The sequence below is a fragment of the Athene cunicularia genome (assembly GCF_003259725.1).
Source record: "Athene cunicularia isolate RWA chromosome 2 unlocalized genomic scaffold, athCun1 chr2_part1, whole genome shotgun sequence".
NCBI lineage: Eukaryota > Metazoa > Chordata > Aves > Strigiformes > Strigidae > Athene > Athene cunicularia.
In genome coordinates this window covers 40,555,580-40,563,950 of record NW_020799095.1, presented here as the reverse complement: position 1 = coordinate 40,563,950, position 8,371 = coordinate 40,555,580, and positions in this window count along the sequence as shown.

The window sequence follows — 8,371 nt, the reverse complement described above, 5'->3', positions numbered from 1 at the left end:
AAACTCTAAAATAGAGACAGAAAGGGCTCCTTAAAGCCTGCTGATAAGTAAACAGAAATTTGAGAAGTCTGGGATTGCATGTTGAAGACAGAGGGCCAAACTGACCACAATATGGGCTCAAGAAGCAAAGCAAAAAAGTAGTCATAGAACATAAGCTTTCACCTTTGTCACTCCCTGCCTATTGATGCTTATTGCCTGCTAAACGAGACAAATTTAATTGTCTTAATTATGCAGCTCAAGAGTAAGAAAGTCCTCCAAACTGATCTTCCTTAGTAAGATGTAGTCAACTTTTCCATTTAAGGTCAAATAGCCTCAGAAGCTGTAAGAGGTAAACCCAGCATTTGGTGCGGTAGAGTGTAAGTTATATTTGTCAGCTGAAACTTCATGACCACAGACTCTTAGTCCTGGGTTACACTGTGTTTGTCTCATGGACACTGTCATGTGGGTGTACATAGTCATCTTGCCTTTCCCCTCCTTCTCACACCTTAATCCTCATTGAGTATTCTGCTCTGGAAAAAATGGGAGCCTTCTTCCTCAGGTACTACTTGAGCAAAATCACCAATGTATCTGCTCACGTCCTGCACCTTTTTATACAACACATCATAGCTGAAGATGCCCCAAAAGTAGTAATTGGCATATCACATTTTGGCATACCATGAGATGGTCAGACCGTCCTTGCCCCTTTCTCTATCCAGATGAACAAATGTGAACTAGTTCATTTGCTGTGACTGTCAATCAATTACAACTCTCGCTCTGAGCAAATATCAAACACACCGCTCAAGAGATATTGTGCCTAAATATTCTGGCTCACAATTGCCAGCTTTAGTTATTAATTCTACGGTAGGTGAAGCTGAGAGATAAATTTGGTTATAGAAGATTTAACAGAGGTTACATTTATTAACCCTTATTTAATCATCTCAGCCAAGCAAACAGCTTTGATCAACACCGTAGAGCTATAGTTCAATATTTACACCTTGCATGAAAATATGGCATTTAATCTAATCAAGCTGGCCAATGCTGAACATGCCACATTAAATGTTTGCTCTTCAAATCCAGAGTTCATTCATTCTGTCATTCTAATTCCCGAACCCAATTTGAAAATAGTTTGCATTACATGCTATCTTGGAGCTTTATGTGTTTGCCTACTAAACATAGGTTAAATGACCTTGTCTTGTGAATGTGACATTGTTAAAATCAAGGAATAAATGCGACAGTATTATCCACTAAAAGAAAAACTAATGCATTGCTAACAGGAGAGACTAAATATTTGTAACAGTTCTTTTGCTACCAAAAGAACTGTCTTGTTTTTAACCCAGCAGAATGTGAGCAGCTTGTGTGCTGACTAATTTTTACTCTTCCCACTCTAGTCAAATCTTTTAAACAGTAGATTGAAAGATGAACAAACAAATGGGGAGACAGCAAAAATAAACAGTATAAGGATAAAATATCTTAAAAAAAACCTGACAGTCTAAAACAAAGCAGTGAAGCCTGACTTTAATCTCACACAAATCAGTTCTAGCAAAACAGAGGTAATTGTAAAGATTTCAAAGGAGGTACAATGGGAGAAATGAGATCAAAGACCTATTTCCTCATTGCTTCTTGGGTTTCTCCATTTCACTGGAACTGGAACAGCAAGGAAAAAAATTCAACTGTATTTAAAAACAAAGAAAGAAAGAAACAAAAAACAAACCACAAACAAAACAAAACCCAACCAAACTGACATAAAAAGTCCTGAACCATAGGCCTTGAACCAAAGTTGACTTCTGTGTGAACCTCCCAACCAGCATCATATCAGCATGAAATATGACTATGGTAATATCCTCTGAAAACTATAGGTAAATAATATATATTTTTGGACCCTAAGCCACATGTTTCCTATATAGAAGACAGGAACTCCTCAGATGACCTGGGATCCTGGCCAGATCCAGGATGTGCCCAAGTGAAGTTAAGTCAATCTACCAGAAGTTTCCATGCCCCTTTTTTTATATGATTTGTTTGTTAAACTGTATAAAAGCAAGACCTTCTCACAGCAAAGATGGAGACCTCACCTATGAGTGGACACACTGCATAGGACTTCCCAACTGGCAGGAGCTGTTCTTCAATCCTTCACTGTGACAGGGCTCCCCAGCTAAAGCACGGATCTGGATGATGGTAAAGTATTAGGGCAATTGGTGATGTATCTTTCTTAATCAGTATGGCTAACTTTATATAGTAATAATCAGGTGCATTACCTTTCATATTTTTACTGATGCTCTAAAGTAAAATAGTTCATCTTTTTAACTTGGTGTCTGTGTCCTTTCTGTTGACCCTGTCAGTTGATACACAAACAAAAAATAGCCAAAACAAAAACCCCACAACATTTCAATTCTCCTCGTTAATTTGAAGAAAGGACAAATACAGTTTTATTGTAAATTGTAAAAAAAATATACTAATAAAATGGTTTCACAAAGGTAGAACTAATTAGAAATTAGTGTTAATTTAAAAATATTTTTTATTTGCAGTAAATACAGACTCCTTTCACAAGTGCACAACATCTACACAAGTGCACATCTACAGAAGGGGAAAAACGGAACTTGTATGAAGTGGCAGAATTGTGCTAGTCACCAGTAGAAGAATATGTCTGTATTTCAAATGTTTCTTCAAAGGACTGGTGACTAAAGCAGGCAGCTGCACTTGTGAGAAGGGCAGGTCAGGACATGGCCCCTCCATCAGGCCACAATGGCACCATGCTGTGCTGAGATGTACCTTCTCCTGGACCTAGCTCACATATTGCACTCTGCCAAACTCTGCAGCATAGATGAATCCTTTGAAACAATCTTTATATTTTCAGCCCCACTTTATCATGTGCAAGAAATCACAGAAAACATTCCTCTGCATATAGATATATCAGTATTCATATAAAACCTGTTTTATTCCAATACACAATGTCCTACTGTCTCCCTCCTTATTTTTTTCCAAATACACATACATAAATATATACATATAACTTTTCATAAATGTTTTAGAGGGGAGAATACCAATAATGTTGACAGAATAATAGATAATGGTTATACACCTGACTATACATTACATAAAGAACATTAAGTGACTTGTCCATGCTCACAAAGCCGGAGCAAGCAACAGATATCCAGACTTTGATTCACCTGCCCTAACTTAGCAACCTGGAAGTTAGTGATTCCAGAATTTAAGTAGGCTACTAAGCCTAAGTTCTACATATGACCAATGGGGAAAAGAAAACCATTTAAAGAAGCTTTTATCTCATCCAAAAATGTCACTCTGGAGATCAAATACTCTCCCTGCTCTATAAAGGCAGCAGAGGGCTGCCAGTTCAGCCATAGATAAATATATACACATAAAGTTAGGTGATACGGACCCATCCAGATCTCCTGATTCCTATGCTATATATGAATATGAATATATATATGAATATATATTTTATATATGTGTGTTGCATAGAGGGAAACCTAGGAAGTTTTGTTCACACACCTCTCTATTTTTCCATTCCTTCCATTGGTACTATATTCTTTCCCTTCCCTCTACTTACAAAATATCTGACTGTTAAACACGATGAACTATTTTATTGTTAAGCATTTAAGAAGAGATAAATGATGGTTTGAATGTTAATGCACCAAGGTAGATCAGAATCTTAGCACTCTTAAATAGTTTCCGAGCCACTAGAGCATAGCATCAGTACTATAAAGAAGCACTCCCTGATGGATTGTTAGCAATACTCTAACTCTTTTCAGGACAATAATATTGACTTCACATTAGATAAACATGAATCTTCTAAACAAGAGGTGAATACACGGGAATCAGCCTCTTCTTCCTGTCTAGCAGCTAAAAGGCAGTGGGACACACTCTACAGAGTTTAATTTTAACTGTAATTAGCTTTTGCAGTGAAGTGCAGTAAGGTAACAAATGAAGCACAATGCTGCAACACAGGACTAAAGAGAGAATAGAGAAGGTCATACTCTTTACCTTGACAATTTTTGTTTTTCACAAGACCCATTTTTAGTGAAGCACAGATATAAAATGACCCTTACACTTTCAAAGAGGTAGTTGTATAGGAGAAAAAAAACAACCAAACAACCAAACAACAAAAACCAACACAAAAAAATGAGTTATTTGAATCTGTGGTTGCTGAAAAGTTGCTGAAATGTGAATGCTGACATGACAGACACAAGGATAGTCTTTCCTCTCTACCTGTAAATCACAAATTCTGAAAAAGTAATGCAATGGCTCAGATAAATTGCTTAGCACTTACCAATAGGAAATACATGGTTAATGACCCCAGTGGAAGTCATAAGCATCAGTGAATTTTTATCTTTACAGGCACAATTTTTTGCCTGCTAATGAGAAACAGACTGAATTCTGTCAATCTATATATTGGCATAAACCAAGCAAAATACATCACTATCAATATTATGCAACAATTTTTTTAAAAAATGCAAACAAACAAAAGACTTTCTAGTATGAGAAATTTTTAGAACTGTCTTTCTAATAATTATTAGAGGTGAATCTTGTATAAAGTTATCATTTTAAAAATCAGCAAAGTGGGATTTGTTGATTTTCAGAACAATTAGATTTCTTATTTTTAGATTTCTCTGTTGTTTAGAATTAGACTAACAAATGTGTGGAAAACAAATCTGCTGCTTATTGGAGAAATAAAACTAAATCTATTCCCAGTTAGAATGATACAGATCTTCAACAAGATAGATGTGTCACAGAAGAGGTGACATTTTTATGGATGTGCATGTCTATTGCATCTTAATTCTTTATCGATCATTTCCATACTTGCTGTTTTTTTCAGGTTTTTAATGCTCCAACTGAATTTATCAAGAACTCAGAAACTTTTAAGAATCACTAATTTCAGTTTTATTATCATTCTACCAAACAGTAAAATCCAAAATTGTAATACTTACTGTAACCCATAAGTAGTCTTTAAGTTAAAGGAGCGTAGGAACTAAAAATCCAGATCTTGTGGCAACCATTTACTCTCAGTTCTGCCATTGCTTAACTCAGGACAGAAATTTGAGATTGTTACTACTATCTGCATCATTCCAAGAAATATGTCAACAGAAAACATGTCTGGAAAGGACCTCAAGAGTTAGGCTAATCCACACCAATGAGCCAATCGTGATTCAGCTCTCCCCAAGCTCCTCTTGGGAGATATTTGTCTAAATCAGTCTGCAAAGTCTGTTATTCCAAAGATTAAATCTCCTTATTAAAAAAGAGATTTTTTTTTTTATATATATATAAACTCACTAAACTAGGCTGAATTCCTGAGCATACTGAGTTCATAAATTTTCATTCAGACTCTCAATGTCTACAAGCTGACGGAAAAATCCTTTTTACAGAAGAACTGTGAAGTAGTTAAAATATTCACTGATTGCATATATTTTCTATACTCCACTCAGGTCTCATTTCAGCCTAACTTGCTGGCACTTTGAAAAATTCTTACAGATAAACCCAGATTTTAAATCCTTCATCTACATATACCTTGCCTCACAAATGTCACCCTCAAATACAACAGAGCAGGAGAAGTGTGACATTAATAAAAAAGGTAAAACATGAAAACATAAGCATTATTTTTCTTTGGAAATTTGAAAGTGCCTTCACTGTAACTTCAGTTATGTTGGAGAAAGACATGGAGTTGACAAGGCAAAACAAACATTTGTCAACAAAGCTGCAATTTCCTTCAAAACTTAAGTGTAGGAAAAAGATAAGCAATGGCCAAGCAAAATAAAATTTCTGAAAGTACATTTCAAAATTTTTCAAAAGATTGTTATCAGTTTCATTGCATATTTAGAGGCCGAGTGCTTCTCTGTGTCCAGTCCCCCACCTCTGCATTACGGTTGTTCATGTCACCTTGCCATTAGCTGCATGGCTGCTATGGCATCAAAGGGAATTTTCCAAACTACTGAAAGGAAAAAAGTATTCAAAGAAATCAGACAGAAAAAAATGAGATGTACCTATACAAATGATACAAGGATCTCAAAAATGCTTTAAAGGCACTAATTATCAAAGTTTGTATTGGCTAAGGACTATATTATTAACGCATATGAAAATAAAGTACATAGAATAATATATCTATATTAAATATTGATGCATACATTGAACTGTGTTTTAAAATAACTTTCCCCTGATATTTACTTCATCATTACTTTTCTTAGAGGTATTTTCCAGAATATTCTATTATATAAGGCCATACCCTCAACTAGGATAAATCAATATCATCGCATGAGCTTCATATGAGCTGCACCAAGTTTAAACCTGTAGAAAATCTAGCCAATTTTCTTCATCATTTTACAAAAAAGCCCCTGCACGTAGCACAGAGCATGTGTTTGAACACGAAGAAAAATAAGATTTTCAGTGTACACACAGCAAGGAAAATTACTAGCTTTTGGATACTGCAGATTTAAGGGATATATGAAAAGCTTACAAACTCTCAGACCTTACTATATTGCTTTGGAACCTGGACCAGGATAGATATTATGAAGAGGTTTAGCAGGGTGCATATTAGAAATTGGAGTAAGCTGCAGCCACACAATAACAATTATACCAGACAATACAATATAATGATTTTATGAAGCATTGGGTGTATCCAAAAGAACTCAAGTTTTACTTACAAATAAATCATTAACTTGGTCTTCAAGTACAGACAAGCTTTCTGCCTCTCTTTATCAGGTATTTTTTTTCCCTTTCCTCCAGCCCATCAGTTTTGGCTTAAGATATGGTTCATAAAAATATATCTGGAAACTCTTTTATGATTCATTTAATGTTTGGAACAACCTGAACAACGACTTTAAAAGTCCTCAACGACTTCAGTAAGTTTTTATTTCAATCAATTTCAAACTCAAAAAACCCACAATTTTTCCCAATGAAGGGAGATGGGGCAAGAGGGTTTGCTCTCCCACATGATGGAAAAGAGAAGCAGATCTTGAGAATCAGCCAGTTACAAAATAGTTGATTCAGAGTTGATGCCAGGTAAAGAGGTCTTTAAATGCAGTATTTCAGCCTGTGTTGTCTTTTTCAGAGATTCAAAAAAATTTAAACATGAAGATACACTGGTTTGGCAGGAAAATGCAATTATTAGAGTTCTGCTAATTCAAGCTATCTCAGAAAGAGCAGAAAGAGCAGTCCCAGCTTTTCACCTATGTGCTGCTCAGTGCTACCTCATGATAAAGCATAAAAGCCATGAAATTTTGTCATCCTATAGATCAGTGTTAGAGTCCCTCCTTTTAAAATAACAATTTCTCACTAGCACGATATAGCAAATAAAAAAACCCCTTACTTTATGAAAACATCCTAGATAGGCTCCCTCCAACATCTAGGCATATATATGTAGGTATCTAAATGCAGGCACCTCTTCCTGGGTGTTTATGATCCCATTCTATTCAGTGGAAAACTAGGCAAAACAACCAAGAGATCTCAGAACTCATGTCTGGTTTAGGCTAAACTTTCCTATGCATATTCCCGGTTCCAAAGATAATGTGGTTCTTTTTCTCCTTATCATGAAGATGTATTGTACTAAATATATAGTAGACGTTCAAAACTTCATGGTAAGATTGTTACTTAAAATATCCAAATCTCTCAGTTATGTTCTTTTTCTTAGAAAATCTTTCTGGATTTACAGTACAGCAATAATGTCGAGCCACTGAAAAAAAAACATCAGGGAGAATTTGTGAGGTACCCACTTCTGACAGTGGGTTGTTATAACTTTTTGCAATGGGAATCGTTAACTGGCTAATTTCATCCTGAAAATAATCAAACAGATAACTGGTAATGATCACACATAAACACAAGATTTACCATACAAGTTTGCTTGTGGAATGTTATGATATGCTATACCGTATCAGTGGAAAATGTCACTGTCAATTGATACCAATTTGCTGTTTCCTCAGGGAAAGTAAAACTAGACTTGAATGAATGGCTAAACTGTCTAGGCAATGCTTGGCATGAAAATAAGTGAAAACCGATACGGTGTATGCATTGAATAGCTCTATGACTGTAAATCGACCACCAGCACTAAAATAAATTTAGCTAATTACTTGATAAGGGGGGGGGGGAGGGGGGAACAGATAATAAGAATCTTGAGAGAAAAAGAAGACAAAAATGGATTATGCAACTTCTGCATTCACCAGCTGTAATATCTTTAAAAACTCACAAATGATAGATCAGTCTATAAACCTTTAATTCAAATGTCATATCTACCTTATGTATGTGGAAGTTAAAAAAAATCTAAAATAATAGAAATATATCTTAATTCTTACAAGAAAAAAGGGATAAGGGATGCAAGGTGCCAAGTGGACTCATAACAAATGTTAAAATATAAGAGAATCAATAATTTCTTGTTTTCTTTTTTTGTGGC